The 21,054-nt window shown below is 39.8% G+C and overlaps 1 protein-coding gene and 1 long non-coding RNA gene across 2 annotated transcripts in view; one reads left to right on the top strand and one right to left on the bottom strand.

The window, feature by feature from the left end:
• Positions 1–21,054, bottom strand: part of NRDC (nardilysin convertase) — a 2,150,332-nt gene that overhangs the window by 1,889,840 nt on the left and 239,438 nt on the right. The window lies entirely within an intron of this gene.
• LOC144807818 (uncharacterized) lies at positions 11,478–12,025 on the top strand. The gene is made up of 3 exons (XR_013606459.1): positions 11,478–11,535; positions 11,656–11,732; positions 11,819–12,025. It is a non-coding gene; the product is annotated as an uncharacterized LOC144807818 (long non-coding RNA).

Below are 21,054 nucleotides of genomic sequence, written 5' to 3'. Positions count from 1 at the left end.
AAATATATATGTATTTATTTCTAACACAACCCCTCTGCACTCTTTATGAGGTCAGAGATGGAAGTACATCACAAGTTACTCAATTAGCATACGATAAGTTGCACAAATACAGTTTTGCCCTAGGGGCCTCACAAACCATATACAAAGTAAGTGGTATAAAAACCACTTCAAGAATAGTGAATAGGCCTAGGGCCTAGGGAATCGCTGGGGCTACACTACACAACTAAAGGTTAGGGAGTAGGAGACCCACGGGAGACGTGTGCAGTGTCTAAACACAGTCGCGAGTTACCATTGACTTATAATGGAGAATGAAGAAGTTACAAAGTTACTGTTTTAGGGCACTTCCAGATGGACTACGACAAAACCCCTTTAAAGTAGGACACTTGGATAGTCAATACCGATGGGAGCACCGGAGTACTCGAGTTGCCTCACCCAGGGAAGCCGGGTGCATAGATGTCTTTTCGTGTCGGGTTTCGTCAATGCTTTCAATGGAGATCTGTAAAAGAAGTGCTGCAGGCTGCCAAAGGAAGAGTGTCCGGGTGGATCCAAGGGTGGATCGAAGAACTGAAGAACCTGAAATCAGAGGGGACAGAGTCTGGGTCTCTAGCCAGTGACTAGGAAGGAACCAGGAAGGAACCAGGCGATGTCGAGTTGATTTCAGGTGAAGAGGTGAAGCTTGTCTCTGCAGCCACGAGGACCAAGAGGTGTCGACGACAACCAGGAGCTGGATTCAAGCTGTCCCAAAAAGGATCTAGTTGACTGCGGTGTCGGTATCCAGATTTGGACCCAACAAGCCTTGGCAAACGCAATCCTCGCAGGAAGTGAAGATTGGCTTCGGGTCAGACCAGCAAGGTCTGGGGAGCTTCTCCTTTGTAGGAAAGCTGGAGCAAGCCTGGAGCAACCAGGAAAGCAGTTTAGTTTTAAAGGTTCATCTTTGGAGGGCTCAATAGTCAATGGGCTAGCAACCGGGAAGATGTGGTGAGCTGAAATGCAAGAGCGGGCCCCGTGCGGCACTCGTGGAGTGTGGAGGGCTGAGCTTTGGTGCAAATGGCACTTGGGTCTGGGGCTTCTCGTACCCCAATGCACAACTGCGAGGGTGCCTTGGTAGTTGCACAGTTAGCAAAATGCAGGATGTCCAGGGTGTCTGGTCCCACGTCCCTCGCGTCTGCCACAGGTCTTAGCTTTGCTGTGGATATGGGTTGGAGTCAGAGAAGTGTGAGAGTCCAGTTCCTGAGTCGCTGAGTCTTCGGAATCCATCGGGAGCATTGACAAAGCAGACCAGCATGTTACTGGTGGTGCCTGTTTGCACAGGGTGGTCACTCCTTGACCACAAGGGAGATGTCTTCAGTCTTCTAGTCAGAATAGAATGTCGAAGGTTCAAGACTTTTGTTTCAGAGTTTTGTTCCAGGATAATCTAAAGTCCTGGGGACACAGCACCTATCTTTATACTAAGAAAATGGGCTGGATTACCTGCTAGGTCACTCCTATGGGTGGACCTGAGAAGGGGGTGGTTACACCCCTTTCCCTTTGTCTAGTTTCGCGCCAGAGCAGGCTGGAGTGCCCCAGCAACTGGCTTGAACCGGGCTATGCATGGAGCACCTTGTGTGCCCCAGGCGTTGTCTGGAAAAGCAAACGTTCCATTCAACCCACCCTGCCCCAATACACTACAGGCTGTCTGGGGAGGTGCTAGCACTTCCCTCGACAGGAAACCTATTGTCCAGGCCTCCCTTGCTGGAGTTTCCCCCTGCTGCAGGAGGTCAGACTCGTGTCTGTGGCAGCAGCATCCATTTTGTGATGCTGAGGCTCTGTTTAACTTTAACCGGGTAAAGCAGTAGCATACTTGTCTTTTCCCTCTAGAAGGGTGGAATCGGCGGGGGGGGGGTAGTATTCCAAAGTGTTTGACACCTTACACGACATGTTTTGATAAAGCCAAACCAAAGTTAGCATTAACCGCGAGGATTATAATGCACTTAAGAGTATATGGTATGGCTATATCATAGAACAGCTATTAGGAGATGGTTCCGAAAGCTGTAGAGGGGCTCAGCTCATGCTATGGCACCCTCTCACATAAAACCAAGCACTCTGCCTCCAGGAATGTTAAGGCCTGCCATAGGAGGGACTTATAGGTTACTATGTGTCTATATGTAAGGTAGATATAGATATACTATATCTAAGTAAGGGGTGATTACACCACCGTACCCAAGCTGAGTGATCAGCCTGTGGTGTCAGTTTATATGGCCAGCCAGGGGTGCCATAATACATGCTGCAGCACCTGGTAGGCCTTGGATGCACCTATGCCCTGGGTACATATGGTACACTATACAGGGGCTCACAGAGGTGACCCAATACCCAATCAGGTATGTACCTAAAGTACATGGTATCAATTTAGAGAGAACAGCTGGGTTGTGGGTCTGATTAGCAGGCCCACATCCACACTAAAGTCGAAAAACAAGAGAATCACAGCAAAAAGTGGGGGTGACCATAGGAAGCAGACCCTACTCTCCTACAGAGGTTAAATGTTATGTCACTACATAACCTTTCAATGCTTTGCAGGGTCCCTCCATCAAAACAATTCCCATGGGTGAAAGCATCTAAAGCTAAATGCTACTAAGACAGAGATTGTGCCCTGCAGACAATGGCAAAAGTACCAGTTTACAGCCATATGGCTTAAGGAACTTGAAGCCCCTGCAGCAACATCAAGATATGTTGGAAACCAAGCAGTAGCCATGGATTTAGACCTATCCTTGATACCACGTTAATGTCACAAAGAGTGTCTTTTACACAATGAAAACACTATGTTGCATCTTTCCATACCGTGCACACCAACATAAACTGCAAGCCATCCTCGTAGCTTGAATTTGCCAACAGCCTATACTTTGGTGCACTTGAATTCATCATACGCAAAAAATAACTTATCCAATATGCTACTGCAATGCTTCTTATCCGCTTTCACTCATGAGAACGTATGACTCCAGCCTTGCAATCGCTCCGTTGGCTACTTATAGCTAGAAGGGCAATGTTTAAGGCTCTCTGCATTGTCTACAGAGCGTCTCAACCTAAAACCTACAAGTTAAATTCAAGGAACACAAATCAAACAGAACATAGCACTCCAAACTTGCAACACTTATTATACTGCCTTACCATAAGAAATCCGTAGGAGGCACTGCTTTCATTGTCCAAGCCGCCAAGCTCTGGATCTCACTACCAGCCAACATTGGGAACACCCAGGAGCATCTGTACTTTTGAAGACAGTTGAAAACATACCTATTTCCTAGATAGCTGCACCATGCTCATGCAGGCAACAGAGCACAGAAGACAGTTGCAAGAGCAATCCACAGCTTACAACCAATGAATTGGAAACAACTCAATCAGCAACATGCTTTTGATATATAGGTATGGGCTGGCCTATGGTTCACTGTGGCATTGTATAAATATGTATGTGCATACATAACAGTTTATGGCTCACAATAATACGTAGCCCAAAATATGAATCAGTCAGCGGCAAATTGTAACGTATACCTCTTAAATTTGCATAAGACATATCTGCTATGAGGTTTTCCCATCACTAGCACTGTCCAACCAAAAATAAAAAAAACATCATTTTGTAGGACTTTAACATAATCCACCACTGCAGTTCCCAAATATCTATAAAATCTTACTGCTTCTTTACATCTCAGAAAGACATTCAGATTTTAGATGATACGAAAATTCACATCCCAAAAGATCTCTCCATTTCTCTCTCCCTCCAACCATTCTAGCTCAGGACCACAACTATAAACAACATGTCAGATTGGACAACCTAGTGCAGTAACTAGCTAAACAGACCACTTCATAAGAAATAACCATAAAAGGACCTGCAGATCAAAGCTACCAGCATACTGAAAACCATAAAACTGTATGTCTGTATCTCACACGTCTTCATTCACCATAGTCCTACATTCTGCATCCATAACATTATAACCACACCTTGTTGGTCTTCATGCATGACATGGAAACACTTACCACATAGGATCAAAACAATTATATCATCCTTCCAACCGTAAACCCATACAGTGTAGCATGCTACCCATGTAGGCAAATGCTTCAGCACCCCATATATGGGTGGTAAGAGCTATATAAATGCTGTACTACAACACAATACAATATACTATACAAAGCACAGGAGCAATTGAAAGGAATACGCCTGAGGCAGTAAGTCTGTGAGGTGGGGGGGGGGGGTGGTAGTCATTACAATATGTAGAGCAAAGGGATTGGTTTGCTTTCTGTTTTCACTACCTACCAAGGTTTTTGGGATCCAACCTTGTCCATTCTTGGCGCAGCTGAGGATTCCTAGGTAGAGGCTTCTTAGACACCCTAGTGATCTGACCCTCCCCAAATATAATTCAGCAGGTGTGTCTGTAAGTCTTGTAGAACATGTTTAGTGAATTTAACAGACAGAGGCCCTAACATTTCCTTGTGGTCCTACTCCCATCCCTCTTACCATAGTTGCCCTTCACACACCATGATTCTGAGAATCATCACAGCAGTTACTGTGAAGGGCTTCTTATGATTATGAACCAGTAACTGTATGTGGGAACTAGTAGCGATTCCCTTAGCAATTAATAGTAGTTCAGCCTCTCTCTGTTCAGTAAAAAAAAATCTTGCATCCATATAGTACCATGTAACTTCTAAACTCTGCTTGCCAGAAGTAGCTACTATTGAGTCATATAATTTGGACACAAGATTCTGTGTAGCTATGATAAATTTATCAAAATCAGTCTTTCTTTTACTGCTGCCATTTTTACAGTAGGATACAGAATCCAGTTTCTCAAATGGAAATGCATATGTTGTTTTACTTTCCTGTACCATGAGGACTTACTTTCAGGAGTCTGAGGACCTCACCATTTTACAGCTCTTACTCTTCAGTCCCCTCAGAGCTATAGCATAAAAAGGGGCCTATCTTGTGCAGATCATCTTGGAAAGGAATTTTTGCTGCTCATATGTCACAGGTGATCCTGCTAAACAACCATACAAAAAGGTAACCTGTCCCACTGGCTGCCGCTTCAGCATGGTGTGGGCACAGGCATCATCTCGCGATAACGTCCTTGCAATGTTAGCACATCACACCATGTAGAAAGGGGCATGTCACCAAAATATATGACCACCGTCTCAAGCTCTCTTGTAGTATCCAGTGTGTCCTCTTCGCAGGCTGAGTGTTTTGGTGCGTTGAATGTTGCCTGTGTGTAGCATGTTCCATTTCCCTGATTTTACTAGTGTGTCTTGGAAGATCCAGAGAGGGCCTGGAAATTGAGCTAGAAACATCAAACGGTCTTGGTCCAGCCTATCGCTCCCTATTTAAGCCAAATGTGGGGTTTGCAAGGCATTCTGTTTAAGGAAACTGAGTGGGAGCCTTGCACGTCACACCACCCTGAACAAATGAATTGCTGCATGGTTGGCACACAATGAAATATAATTCCAAGGTGCAGCAGCAATTGGCTCCGGTTAGAGCATGTCTTTGTACAACCAACAAATAGGATAGGCAAGGGAAGAGGATGTGGTCTGACTGCTACATTGCCGACTTTGGTGCTGGAAACAAAGGTTCGAGCCTCGGGCTGGCGTCCAAATCTTGTGATTCTGGGCAAATACCTTAAACTGAATGTAACTGGTGCTCTTGTAAAGTGCTCCAATACCTTCGAGTCGAATTCGCACTGCATAAATCTATAATAAATAAAAAAAATCAAAATCCCTGCGACTAGATTGGTCTGAAAGGATGTAACTTTATATTACGTTTGCAGATTGGCCATCAGGCAAAGCATTTCGGAGAAAATTATGTTACCTGTTTTTATTTGTGCCCCAATTTTGAACCTTATTTTTTATTTTAACAATTATTTTATGTGGGAAAACCATGAACGATTTGCACAAATGACTCCACACTGGATTCACCTATAGGTTTCAAACCTATTTCCACACCAAACTCCAAGTCATTAGAATGCACAACAATAATTACAATTGAGTACCATTTAGAAAAATGGAAAACATGTGGCAAAAAAGTGATTTGTTTACAACTATGTGTATTCCTGAAAGCAGGGAAGATGGTTATCTTTGCAAAGCAAAATGCAATTTTTTCGAAACTTTCTCTGACTTTTGCTTGCGCAGCACGTTCCCCCCCGTTTTTCTAGCAAAACCCCCTCAACGTTTTGCTAAATTTTGGTTATTTTCCCAGCGCCCCTCTAGAAGAATCCATCAACTCTGGATACTTTTAGAATCCTCAAAATGGGAGAAAAGGGACACAAATGTGTCCTAGACACCTTTTGTGAAAAAATGGTTATGAACTCCTGAGCGCAAAGTGTCCGAGACATCACAAAAGGGCTCAGCACGGGGAGAGAGTTGACTATTGGTAGGGGGAGTGGGGTCAAGGTTTGGGACATAGAGGGGTGAAGAGAGCACGGCAACTAAGGAGTTAATATTTTTCACGGTTCTGTGGTGTTTTTATCTGCTTGTTTGGTGTATGTTTGAGTGATGTAAATTAGAAAAGTGTTTTCACTTTGGTGTTTGTGGAAATTGACCTCAAATGTGTGAGCTAAGTGTGTGAATATAAAACAAGTTCTTGTTAGGAGAATGTGTTTCCTGGGGGTTGCCATGTTAGAATCTGGTTCCATGTGAGTTTTGGTGAAAACGTGCTGCACTCTCCATCTATGTGTTGTGGTGTGCAATTGAGTGTGCAGACATAAGGGGTATGGGGAACACCCATGTTGAAGTTATGTTATGTTATGTTAATTCGCATTTGTAAAGCGCCAAATCACCAATGGTCTCTAAGCGCTATTGACCCAGAACCCCAAAGTTCCTTAATTAATTGCTGGTCACACAGAGATTGGGGTCGGTTTATCCAAATGACTCAGTAAACAAGATGGTTTTAAGTTTCTTCCTAAATGGGAGTAGCCTGGCTTCCCCACATAAGCTCCCCGGTAACTTGCTCCAGAGCTGGAGAATCACAACCCTGCAACCGAAGTAGGTTGCAGGGTTCTGTGCCCTGGAGTGCTGCAGAGTTATGCACTTTTTTCTATGTGTGTGGTCTGTTTGTAAGTGTGCAAACATGACATGGTGCTAGCGTTACAGTTCAAGGGCTCTGAGGCTTGCGGGTCTTGGGCTGTTGCAAAGGTTGCGATTCACAACTGTTCGGTGCCTTGAGGTTAATGTTTTGGCATGAGGTTTGAGGAACCGCTATGTCGTCGAAGAGCTGCAAGGTTTTGCTCGACCTGTTGTGGAGTTCACCAGGGCTGCTTGATTGTCTTACTGGTCTGCGTGGTTGTGATGGAGACTGTGAAGGTTTGTTATTGTGTAGCCAGTGTTTGTTGGTTAATTGATATGTGATCAAAAAAAAACACCCGGTGGGGGTTAGTGTTACCTAAGTACTTGCATTTTAGAGTTAATCTGTAACTCAGGGGTGTGTCAGTGGCACGGGGGCAAATAGCCCTGAGGGATCCACTGAACCCTGCAAATTGCTGCATTTTACTACCCCAACAGCAGTCAAAGAGACACTGTTTCTTGCTTGCACCACAGGCCCCTCCATCTTGCTACACTACTGGTGTACCTAGGAATAAACTCACTCTGTGTGGTACCTGAACAAGTGAAGAAGGCTTCTTTCAACCAATGAAAGATCCCTGTTATTTTCAGGAAGGGAAGGCTGATGCACCGCCCAGATCCAAGCTCTGGAAGGGCAATTTAAACCTAAGAAGCTTTAAAAAATGTACCAAAGAACTCAATGAAAATTGGGGAGGCCAAGACAATGTGTATTAAAAAATTGCCTGCGATCCATTTTAAAGAGCTCTTATCCAGGAGCTAGGCCCGTTTGCTAAATATATCTGCCTTTCTTTTATGCCTTATGTCTGCTTTCAGCACAAAGCCCTTCATTTCGATTTCCCATGTTCAGACCTGTATTCACAGCACAGCATATGCGCCAGACTCGCATTCTTCTGCTAACAATGGCCTGCTTTATGCAACACAAAAAGCTGAATAAGGCGCAAGACAATGGCCATGTGCAATCCATTCAATTAAGGTTGTGTCAGCAGCTTCTGCTGGGAGAGTGGCTCTGACAAAGATGAAGTGATGCAATTTAGTGACCAGAGGCCTCTACTTGTTCAACTCGTATACGTTCTACCGTCATTGTGTTCTTATCTTTTGAATAGTTCACAAAACATTTTAATGCAAAGAATTTTCATCTGCGAGATGTGACATAATTATTAGTTTAGGTTCGCACATTGTTTGCCTTTACCTTTCAACACATTCAGCTTACAGTTTCTGGATGTATCCATTCATGCGTTTATGTCAATTATTACTATGATAATGATTAAACATCTAGGCAAACAATTGCAATTACCTGACAATGGACCAGCTACAAATTGCTGTGTAAAGATTCGATCCAATTAGTATAAAAATAAATATATTTATTGTCAGCACGGCATATACACGTCCATAGGAGATAAGATCCACATGTCACTGCACATTTGTAATGGAACAGTACATTAGGAAAGTTCTGTTTGGAATGTAGAATTCACATAGAAAGTACACATGTCGCATGCCTTAAAGAAACAAGTATAAACCAACATTACTATGTATGAACCTGTAATATAACATAGGATGTAACATGTTGCTTCTGGACAGTGGTGGCTGGTAACCAGCCGTAAGTTGTCCCTATTCATTAGCTAGTCGTTTCCTTAACCCCTTCGATGCTGGTGACGGAACCGTTCCGTCATCAGTCACGGCTGAGCTGTGCTGATGACGGAACGGTTCCGTCACGACCGCGCCCTGTTCTGGAATGTCCAGCACAGGGCGCGGCTACGGCGCCGCACGGAAGCGGTTAAAATGCATGTGTTCATGTTTTCCTTCAACAAAATGCATGCCATTTATTGAAAACACTTTTGAGATAAAAAAGCACTAGCTTTTTCCATTTCGAATAAATAAACCCATGGTTCCTCAAAAAACAGATTTTTTTCTTGTGAAAATAAACTATCTTTTAGCTCTATAATTTAATTCTTGTCAATTAAGCTTTTTATGTCCTAACAAAAACCTGTCATTGCCTTAAAATATGCTCCTTTTGCCACAAGAACCTGCTTTCATTTAGAGTACATGTGCACATTTTGTCTCCAAACATCAAGTTATTTCTGAAAATCACAATTCAGGGGTTCCCATCTCATCTCAGCGTATCCCAGGTATGGTCATGAGATGTTAGGGATTTCCAGTGCATGCCAGCTAGAGAAAATAATCTACTGACACATCAGAGAAGCCTACCACATGACAGGATGAATGGACCCCACATGCCAGGAAAGTCCACAGATGCCAGGGATGTTCAACCCTTGTTAGGGCTATAAACAGCCGACGCCGAGTGAGGGGACCATACTTTAGTGATACGTGCAAAATGTCACTGATGGCCACCATATGTCAGATATGGTCACCACTAACTAGGAATGGCCAGGACATGTTGCAAATACCCAGCAAATATCACATACAGGGGACTCCTACCATATGCCAGGGGTGGCCATCTTACTTCATGAAGGAGCAGCATGTGCCAATATTTGTCACCACACCAGGGAAGTCCACCACATGCCAGGGATGATCACCACATGCCAGGGACACCCGCCAGATGCCGTATGGTTACACTATGCCAAAGATGGTCACCATGTATCAGGAAGAGACATGCCAGGGAGTGTCTTCACATGGAATGAATACCCACCATATGCAGACATGGCCAACATCGACATTCTTACAACCATTAAACACATGCACTCAGGCACAAATATAATGAAATACTCACATTCACACTATCTCACACACAGACTTGCATGTATGTTCGCGCACACATACGCCTCAGAGTCTGCAGTTGTTGTGATGCTCTTATTCAGCTCCAATGCCTGCTCTGGATGGGTGAGGGCTTAGGATGGGGCACTGTGCAGAAGAACTTTCATATATCTAGAGAGCAGAGAGCTCCAGGCCAGCTCCTTTGTCCAACAGGGCTGAGCCAGTAGGGCGCAGGGTGGAGGATGGAGGAAGGCAGGAAACAGGAAAGGAGCACTGGAGTGACAGCAGAAATATGAGGGCAGATGTGAGGATGGGCAGAAACAGTAACTCTCCTCACCATGTACTTAAGGAATGTCTGACAAAATATCGAGATTCACAATATCGACGTACAAAAATATCGGAGCAAAAATATCGAAATCAAAAATATCGGGTTCCTATACTTAACTAGATATATACACAAATATCGATTTTTTAATATAGAGATACAAAAACATCGTTTACTTTTATATCGACTACATTAACATCGGAAAACAAAAATATCGCTATCTACAAAAAATAATGACATTAACTATAATATCGACATCAAAAATATCGTGCACTTCAATATCGGATTATCAGCTATATCGACTTTTTATATGCATCTGTTTGCATAATTAATTAACGTTTTATATGTGTTCACATCTAAATAAACACACAATACTTAAATTAATACTATAGACACACTATTAATTTGTCAAAAATATCCTATTGGTATAATTATATCACCTACACATATAAAAATATTCTATACTACTTTGTATAATTTTATAATTTGTTTTTGTTTTTCACTTCTATTACAAAGTAATCACAACTGAAATTCAAATATACTAACTAACCAATCACAAACCTAATTTTTTAAATAAACCAATAGCAAAGTAATTACTACTGACACTCCCCTATATAAACAATTAAAATCTAAGCACAAACTACTTGCCAAAAGTCACTGAAGGAGATTCATCTCTATCCGAATTGCTGCACAGCAACTAGAAGAACCAGACTATCAACCTACTATCACATCTTCTAAGTAAGTAAATAAAATAGAAAGTGCATTATTTGCTAATACTACTTACTTACCTGCTAAATACCCAGTGCCCCTTTGCTATTCATACTACTTAACATGCTAAATAATTATATGAAACTATTTTTTTTAGATACAACGAGTACTGAATATTCTACTCAAAATAACTGTGAACAAACCCTAGGAATACAGATTCTAATAACTATGTAAGTAATTTCACATTGATTCATTATGTGCACATAAATCTAAACACACAGAAATAATGACTTTTGCCCCACATATTTCTTTTTTTCTGTAGATTCTACTACTGAAAACTGCACTACTAATGAACTAAGGACATCAGTACTATTTCTCCAATACATTTTACTACGTAAGTGTTATGCAACTGAAATAAATGTGGAAAAACAATACTAACATTTAGAACTGTTCTAATTATGTTCTATTATATATTGTTTATTTACAGAGCAAACACAACGAATAGATATACAGACATAATACAGAACTCCACATTCTGAATAATACAGATAATAATCACAAAGTAAGTATATTAAAGAACATAATTATCAGATAATCTATTAAAAAACATACCAACATGGTGATTATTCTAATACATATGGTCCTTTTTTATTTAAGATAACACTACAAACTACTCTCCAGAAGCTGAAGAAACAACTATACTGGCAAAGACCAACCTAAAAAAATATGTAAGTATCTTCACAATGTGAATCATGAAGATACACTTTTGTAGTAGAAATGAGCTCTAACATTGCAAATGTACCGAAACATTAATTAATAATATACTACTTTCATGTTTTTCATAACAGCTACAACAACATCACAAACAATTATCCCCAACTAAAGAAGCAAGCAGCTCCTAATTTTGCTGTAAATTCAAAAACACGTAAGTATAAACATTCCTACTTATCACTAACATAGATTATTTATCACATTTAATTTGACATTAACTATTATATATACATTTTATAGATATACAAAGTACAAAATGACCGAAGGAGCCGAATTTGTGACCAGCCAGAAAGGAAAACTATTACTATGCTACATGGGTTACACTTATACACAAGAAAAGCAATATGGCATGCAAGTTAATTGGAAATGTTGTAAATATTATTCTAACAAGTGCTATGGCAGAGCAACAACTAAAGAAGCTACAGTACTGTATACTAGGGAACACAATCATCCACCTAATGTTACTGAAATAGAAGTTAGAACAGCTTTGGAAAATATAAAAGAAGCTAGTACAGGTTCCCAAAGGCAAACAAATGTCATTTTAAAAGAAGCCATTCCTAAAATCCCAAAAACTGCCACAACTCAAATGCCAAATATCCTCTCCTTAAAAAGAACTATAGCACAAACTAAAAAAGCTACTACTTCTACAACACCATCTCCCAGAACATATCAGGATATAAATTTAACTGCTAACCAAATAATAACTTTAAATAAACAACCATTTATAGTTTACGACAACGAAAACAATGACAAAAGGCTTATAATTTTTGGTACCAGTATGAATTTAGTTAAACTGCAGCAAAGCCAATATTGGATGATGGATGGAACATTTAACATCTGTCCCAAACCATTTTTCCAATTATACACAATACATGGCCTCTACCACAACTGCAACATACCTTTGCTATATGCACTATTACCAAACAAAAATAATTCCACATATATGGAGTTAATAAATATAATTAAACAAAAAACTAATGATTTTTCTCCTGAAAGTATCATTCTTGATTTTGAGCAAGCAATGCTCTCAACTATCATAAAAATCCACCCCCATACCTGCATTCAAGGCTGCTATTATCATTTAAACCAGTGTTTATGGAGACACCTTCAAAAAACTACCCTAAGTGTCGAATATGCTACAAACTCATCTTTTGCTTTCCAAATTAAAAAACTCATTGCACTTGCTTATGTACCTGAAACAGACGTAGCTGAACACTACAACATTCTTATAGACAGCCCCTTCTACAAACAAAATGAAGCTAAATTAAGTCCATTTCTGGACTACTTTGAAGACACCTGGGTAGGCAGACTCCACAGATCTGGCCACAGACGAAATCCCAAATTCCTCATACCCTGGTGGAACGTTTACAGAAGTACCCTTAACGGAGATTCAAAAACTAACAATGCAGTGGAAGGTTGGCACAATGCATTTGTACAATCAACTGGCAGAACCAAACCTACTCTAGAACATTTCATTAAATGCCTACAGAAAGAACAGAGCTACCAGGAATTTAGAATGGACCAATCTGTAACTGAACTTGTCCCTAAAACATCAAAGCAAAATAAACAAATGCACAAGTACCTGGAAGAACAAGTTAAACTTTACCCTAGTACAAAAGGCATAGAATACCTAAATATCATTGCCAAAACACTACTCTAATTAATTCCCAAAATGTTATAAAACACTAAAAGTATCACCTAAGTATGGAAAAATATGTAACGTGAGCTTCTAAAGTATTTAATGTATGCAATATATAGAGATATTATTATAATATATGCACACATTAAAACTAAATAACAAGTAAAAAACTATTCCATAATAAAAATAACATTACCCACCCACACAAAATAAGAAAGCAAGGACTTACCAATCATGTTGTCAATCCAATAACCTCCTTGTCCACCAAAGTAATCCAGGTAGTGCCAAATTAACCCCCAAAAAAATTTAAAAATACAACTGTTCCAAAATTAAGACATCCACGTTATCCAGAGCCATCGAATAAGCATAAAAAACCCCAAAAAATTGAAAAATAGAAAGAATCGCTCCAGCAAAACCGAAAAATGTAAAGAAGTGTTTGTAAAGCAGTGTTGAATTAAACAAACAAACACTTCCTTTAAAAAAAAACGGAACTTCCGATGTAGCGTACACCTATGACAAAAACATAGAAAACAGACATTCCCACCCACATTAATTAGCTAGTAATTAGGTACAAACATATTAAAATAGATTATTTCACTTGTAGATATACCGTAAAAGAATAAAATTCACTCTATATATAATGAGTTAACTAACTAACACTACGTGTATATACCATAAGTAATTATCTGTTTTCGAAATCCAAAACATACCTCCCTCACATTCAACAACACAAAATATAAGGTCACTAATCTCAAAACATCATTAAAATACACATAAAACATATAAAATAACCTTACCTGAAGCGACGTGAAGTGTCTCCCAACCGCGATCAGCCCTTCTTCCAAATAACCCAAAACGACCTAACCCGGTTACAAAATAAAGCACCCAAATGCAATAAAATAGTCCCAAGTATAAAATATAATATATAGACTTCACTAAATATGCAAAAATGAACATTAAGTTTCTATTATTGTAAAGAAATATTTACTTTAATCCTACAATGATTTGATTAACAAATATGTAAATGAATGTAATAAATACATATTATGAAAAGAATAATATTTATATTAACAATGTCTAGAAATATAACTACATTGTCAAAAATTATAATAATAGAAAAATGTGTTACAAATATGTGACTTACATAATAAATATTTTCTGTATTGAAATAAAGTGTAAAAAATACTTTTGTTATTTCTACATTTCTTTATGAAATTACAATATGTAAAAGAGATAATAAATAATATTCATTTTTGTACAAAAAGTATGAAAATAATAATGCTTCTGTATAGTTGCTTATCATTGTGTTTATAAAATTTGTTTATAAAACCAAATGTAATAAAAAGAATTTTGTAATGAAATAACATTTTATTTGTGAAACATAAATAAATATAATGTTTCTACAATCATGTTGAACTATTTGTATCATTATCTTACTATAATGTAACAATCTTATCAGAAATTTTGCACTGTATATTAAATGTGAGTATATGTTGGTCTCTAATAATTTAATTATTACTATACCAAATCCAGCGTACATTAAATTAAAACTGACCCTGAACCCAAAAAATACCCCTTTACCCAAAAACCCAAAACTGACCCTGAACCCTAAAAATACCCCTTTACCCAAAAACTGAAAACTGACCCTGAACCCTAAAAATACCCCTTTACCCAAAAACCCAAAACTGACCCTGAACCCTAAAAATACCCCTTTACCCAAAAACTGAAAACTGACCCTGAACCCAAAAAATACCCCTTTACCCAAAAACCCAAAACTGACCCTGAACCCTAAAAATACCCCTTTACCCAAAAACTGAAAACTGACCCTGAACCCTAAAAATACCCCTTTACCCAAAAAACCCAAACTGACCCTGAACCCTAAAAATACCCCTTTACCCAAAAACTGAAAACTGACCCTGAACCCTAAAAATACCCCTTTACCCAAAAACCCAAAACTGACCCTGAACCCTAAAAATACCCCTTAACCCAAAAACTGAAAACTGACCCTGAACCCAAAAAATACCCCTTTACCCAAAAACTGAAAACGGACCCTGACCCCTAAAAATACCCCTTTACCCAAAAACTAAAAACTGACCCAGACCCCAAAAAATACCCCTTTACCCAAAAACTGAAAACTGACCCTGAACCCTAAAAATACCCCTTTACCCAAAAACTGAAAACTGACCCTGAACCCAAGAAATACCCCTTTACCCAAAAACTGAAAACTGACCCTGAACCCTAAAAATACCCCTTTACCCAAAAACTGAAAACTGACCCTGAACCCAAGAAATACCCCTTTACCCAAAAACTGAAAACTGACCCTGAACCCAAGAAATACCCCTTTACCCAAAAACTGAAAACTGACCCTGAACCCAAGAAATACCCCTTTACCCAAAAACTGAAAACTGACCCTGAACCCAAAAACTAAACCTTTACCCAAAAACTGTAAACTAACCCTGAACCCAAGAAATACCCCTTTACCCAAAAACTGAAAACTGACCATGAACCCTAAAAATACCCCTTTAACCAAGAACTGAAAACTGACCCTGAACTCTAACAATACTCCTTTACCCAAAAATAATTATTATGTAATTACAAAATAATTATTAATTAACAATAACAATAAAGTTAATATATTAGCACATTAGCTGTAAAGAAATAAATGTAATTATTAATATTATTTTTTCCAAAATAATTTACAATAAGTAAAAAAAATATATTAAACTAAATGAAGCTAATTAATATAATTAACTAATTTATATTAATTAATTACCAATTAATTATTATTTAAAAATATGAAAAAAATTATATTAATTAATTAACTAATTAATAATAATTAATTAACAATTATTTATTATTTAAAAATATATACAAAATTATATTAATTAATTAACTAGTTAATATTAATTAATTACCAATTAATTATTATTATTTAATTACCAATTATTTATTATTTAAAATTATGTCCAAAATTATATTAATTAATTTACTAATTAATAATAATTAATTACCAATTATTAATTTTGTACTATTATGTACGATATTATATTAATTAATTAACTAATTAATATTCATTAATTACCAATTAATTATTATATAAAATAATGTACTAAATTATATTAATTAATTAACTAATTAATATTAATTATTTACCAATTAATTATTAATAAAAAGTTTTTTACAAATATATATTAATTTATTATTTATTTTTAAATTACTTCCCACCCTTATCCCCTATAAACCCAATAACCCGCTCCTAAAACTATATATGTTTTTTAAAAATATTTTTATATTAAATATATTGTAATTTTTTAATATAGACCTTTTTATCAAATTTTTATTTACAATTATTATATTTTTTCCTACACTATTTATTTTTTCCATTACTACACGATATTTTGTATTGTCGATATTTTGTCATACGATATTATTTTTTTCGATATTTCTACTTACTTACCTATTACGATATTTTTGTATCCGATATATTTGCTTCCCAATATTTTTTACCTTCCATATTTTAACTTCGATATTTTGTCTTTCCGATATTTTATTTTCAATATTTTGTCTGTGTACCGTACTTAAGGACTCTCCCTCCACCCCTCAGTCAGTCAGGCTACTTGCCAGGCTCAGCCAATGAGTGATGGTTGTGAGGGTTACATAGTGTTGACAGTGCCGGGGAGAGGACAGTAGTATATACTCAGTGTCATCCAATGTTGATTATTCCTGCCCTTTAGGACCCTCTAACATGCACATCATGCATTTGGACCAGGATAACTGACTGTGTCACCAGACAGGGCACGTGTAGTGGGCATGCAGTAACAGTTGGCAAATATTTAATACAAAAGTGCTAAAAGACTAGCTACAGTGAGGAAAATGCTTTGACCGGGTTATTTTCTTAAGTGTACAAGATCAGGTAGTTCCCTGCTCATCCATGATGACATTGTATGTTCTGGCCGGTAACACCTGTTCTTTTTTAGACCCATGGTAAGCTGTTTTGAGAAATGCTCTATTTTGCTTCCAATATCTTTGGGTTGTGAATCAGGGTAAGGCTTGCTTTGCACACCGTCAACATACTGAAAGATCACAGCGAGTGCTCGGCTGGGAGGGAGTACTCACGCAACATACACCACTTTGGGACACCCCAAGACTGGGTACACTTCGCAACAGTAAAGGATTCACTAGATGGGATCTTATTGGCATCTCAAGGGTTGGGGACTTATGGAAGAAGGGGGATACGGTGGCAATTGCCCAGTTGCGAGTAACATACCAGATGGCTGAAACGGAGCAATTCCGATACCTACAAATCAAGCATGCCCTTACCAAAGCCATACCCCGAGGTACTGATCTCCCCGAGTCCTTACCACTCAAAGACCACCTCCTGAAAGACCACCTCACCAAAAAAAGCAATCTCACTTACATACCGCAAACTGATAAATAACCAGCAAGATCCCATAAGCACTCTGAGAGAGAAATGGCAGGCAGAACACGGAGACATGGACAACCAAGACTGGTAGGAGGCACTAGTGTCCCCACGGGAGGTGGCAATTCCATCTAGACTGCAGCTCGTGTAATTGAAAATACTACACAGGACATACTATACCAGGACGACACTTCACAAGATCGGGCGGACTGACACACCTTTATGTCTACGGGGTTGTGGGCGGACGGGCACTTTTTATCACATGTTGTGGGACTGTCCCAACATAGCACATTATTGGGGGGCAATCATGGCCACGATCGCCCAGGTCTGCGGTTTCAAGGTTCCTCCAGAACCACGGAGATGCCTTCTCAACATCTGGGAGCCCACTGACCTGAATCATGCAGAGCAGGCCTGGGCGGCCCTAGGGATCACACTGGCAAAACGCAACATCGCACAACATTGGGGAGTGCCAACTGCCCTCTTGCATCTGCACTGGTGTCATGACTTACACAGAGCAATGATGGCAGAAAAAGCAGTATTCATTCACAGAGGGTGTCCCCGAAAGTGGGTGCAGGTGTGGGGCAAGTGGAACACATTCCGAGGAAACATATGCGCCCCCCCCTCACCTGAGGAATTGAACCTAGATCTAAGTGACTATCGCACACGAAATATCACAAAGACACATGGACAAACTAATATCAACGATTAAGAAGCACATGTTTGAAAAGTCGAAACGCAATAAACACCTGCACCGTGCTTCCTCCTATGAGCTACCTTGTACAATATATACACAGGATTTTGTCAATGTCGTGTGTTTTCGGCAAGTTTGTAAGTATATAACAGTAAAAAAAAACAAAAAAACATACTGAAAGGTTTTATGAGTGCCCTTTTAGAACCTTTGGCTTTTTAACAAATGTATGTAATCTGTTACGAAGCACTACTAAGCCCATATTTTCCAGGATATTTTTGGTGGAGAATTATGCTGAACCCCGCCCCTCCCCCACGAAGAAGTAGAGCTTGCTCGCTGCATTTCAGATGGATCTTTATGCAAAACTGCTTCCAAAGACCACTCGCTGCCAGTATGTACTGTTCATTGTTTAATAAAAAAGGAATATAAAGCAACACTCACCAAGACAAACCAACAATAAAGTCCAAGGTGCAACTAAACTCGGTTGGATTTTTCTTTCTCGTTTTCAGGTCTCGCCTAACAGCGCGCGTGCACTGTTGCTGCAAGGGGTACTATATAAAGTATGGCTTGGGGCTCTCCTATTACTTACCATTATCCTGCTTGATTGTCATTCTTTTTATGTGCTTCTTAATTGGCCACCATATGCCTCACGTCACCTCCTTTTAGTTTTCCGGAGCATGGAATAAGTACTTATTGATTTAATTTGATTAGTGTCCTTCCACTGCTCGCGCTGTGATTCAGGGTACTTTTTTTCATTTTCTGTGTGTCATTTTCACTTCCATGTTACACAATTGAGTCGCTTTTAACTTACGTCCTACAGGTTTGTTTGTTGTTGATATAATTTGTTTTGGATTTCGGCGCTTCCTTTCATAGCACCAAACAAGTAGCATGGATTATTAAGGCAGGTTGTGACTTTGTTTTACAGTTCGGCACTTCCTTTTATAGCACCAAATGAATAGTACAGAATATTAAAGCAATCTGTGTCACTGCATGTGTTTGCACACTGTGCCTTTTTTCTGCGCGTACAAAGTGTGTGTCTGTTTTGAAGCGTACACTAGACTGAGAGTAGACTCAGATAGTCGTTCCAGACAATCAGTCCAGTCACACTCTTTAGGCTCGGCTGCCAGTAAGTAACATAAACATTTCGGACACACCTGTGCAGCCGTCTTCGCCCCACCCCACTCCACCCTACCCGAATCTACCCCATTGCAATCTACCCTACTCCACTCCACCCCAATCTATCCCATTCCACTCCAGTCTACCCCACTCCACTTTTTCCCAATCTACACAAATCTACCCCACTCCACTGCACTCCAATACTCCTTCCTCCACTCTAATCTACCTCACTCGACTACAATCTGCTCCACCCCACTCAAGTATACCCCAATGTACCCTCTTCAATCCATCTACCTAAATCTATCCCATTCAACTCCACTCCAATCTACCTTACAACACCCCAATGCAACCTAGTATACCCCAATGCACCCACTCCACCCTTCCCTAATCTACCCTATTCCATCTGCCACACTGCAATGTATCCTACTCCACTCCACCCCATCCACCCCATTCCACTCCAGTCTACCCCAGTCTACCCCACTCCACCCCAATCTACACCAATCTACCCCACTCCACTCCAATCAACCCACTCCACCCCAATCTACAGCACTCCACTTCACTTCAGTCTACCCTATTCCACTGTACCCCACTCCACTCCATTTCACTCTACCGCAACCAGCCCACACCAATCTGCCCCATCTACTGCTCCACTCAAATCTACCCCACCTCACTGTAATATACACCAGTCTATTCCAATCTACCCCACTCAAATCTAATCTGCTCCACTCCAATGTAACATACCCCACACCACTACAGTCCAATCTACCTCATGCCTTTCTAATCTACCCCAATCTACCCCACTCCATTCTACCCCCATCTACCCCACTCCACTCTAATCTACCCCACTCCACTGCACTCCAATCTAACCCACTCAACTCCAATGTACTCCACTCCAATATACCCACTCCACTCTAAGCTACATCTACTCCAATCTACCCAGTGTATCCCACTCCAAACGAATATACCCCAATCAACCCCACTCCACTCCAATCTACCCCACTCCCTCCAATTCACCCCACTCACTCCAATCTACCCCACTCCGCTTCAATTTTACCCTCTGCATTCAACTCCAATCTACCCTAATCTATACCAGTCCACCCCATTTCCACAATTTATCCCACTGCAATGTACTAACCTCACTCCAATCTACCCCACTCTATCCTAATCGACCTCACTCAACTCCAATCCGCCCCCTTCACTCCCTCCCCAATCTATGCCACTCCACTCTACTCGAGTCTTCTCCACTCCATTCAACCCCAATCTACCCCACTCCAATCTACCCAACTCCACCACACTCTACTCCAACCCACCTCACCTTACTTCATATCGATATCTTCCAGCCATGCTGAACAGCAGCCATGCTGTTGTAGAACATTGCTAAAACACATAATCATAGCCAATAGCTCTCGTACAGGCGTGAGCTATTCACTTTGCCAATGCTTGTTCATTTTGGGGCCAAAAGTTCACAATCCGGCAACTATAACCAGTACATGCTTTTTTTGTTTATTTCATTCCAGTCTTCGGGCCCAATCAAAATGATGTCAAAATCTTAATTCAAGATGACAGTATCAGCCTAGAAATTGTTTACCTAAAGAACACACACCTGAAGACAG

Source organism: Lissotriton helveticus, chromosome 1_2, assembly GCF_964261635.1.
Source record: "Lissotriton helveticus chromosome 1_2, aLisHel1.1, whole genome shotgun sequence".
In the NCBI taxonomy this organism is placed as follows: domain Eukaryota; kingdom Metazoa; phylum Chordata; class Amphibia; order Caudata; family Salamandridae; genus Lissotriton; species Lissotriton helveticus.
This window is presented reverse-complemented; position numbering and strand designations above follow the sequence as displayed.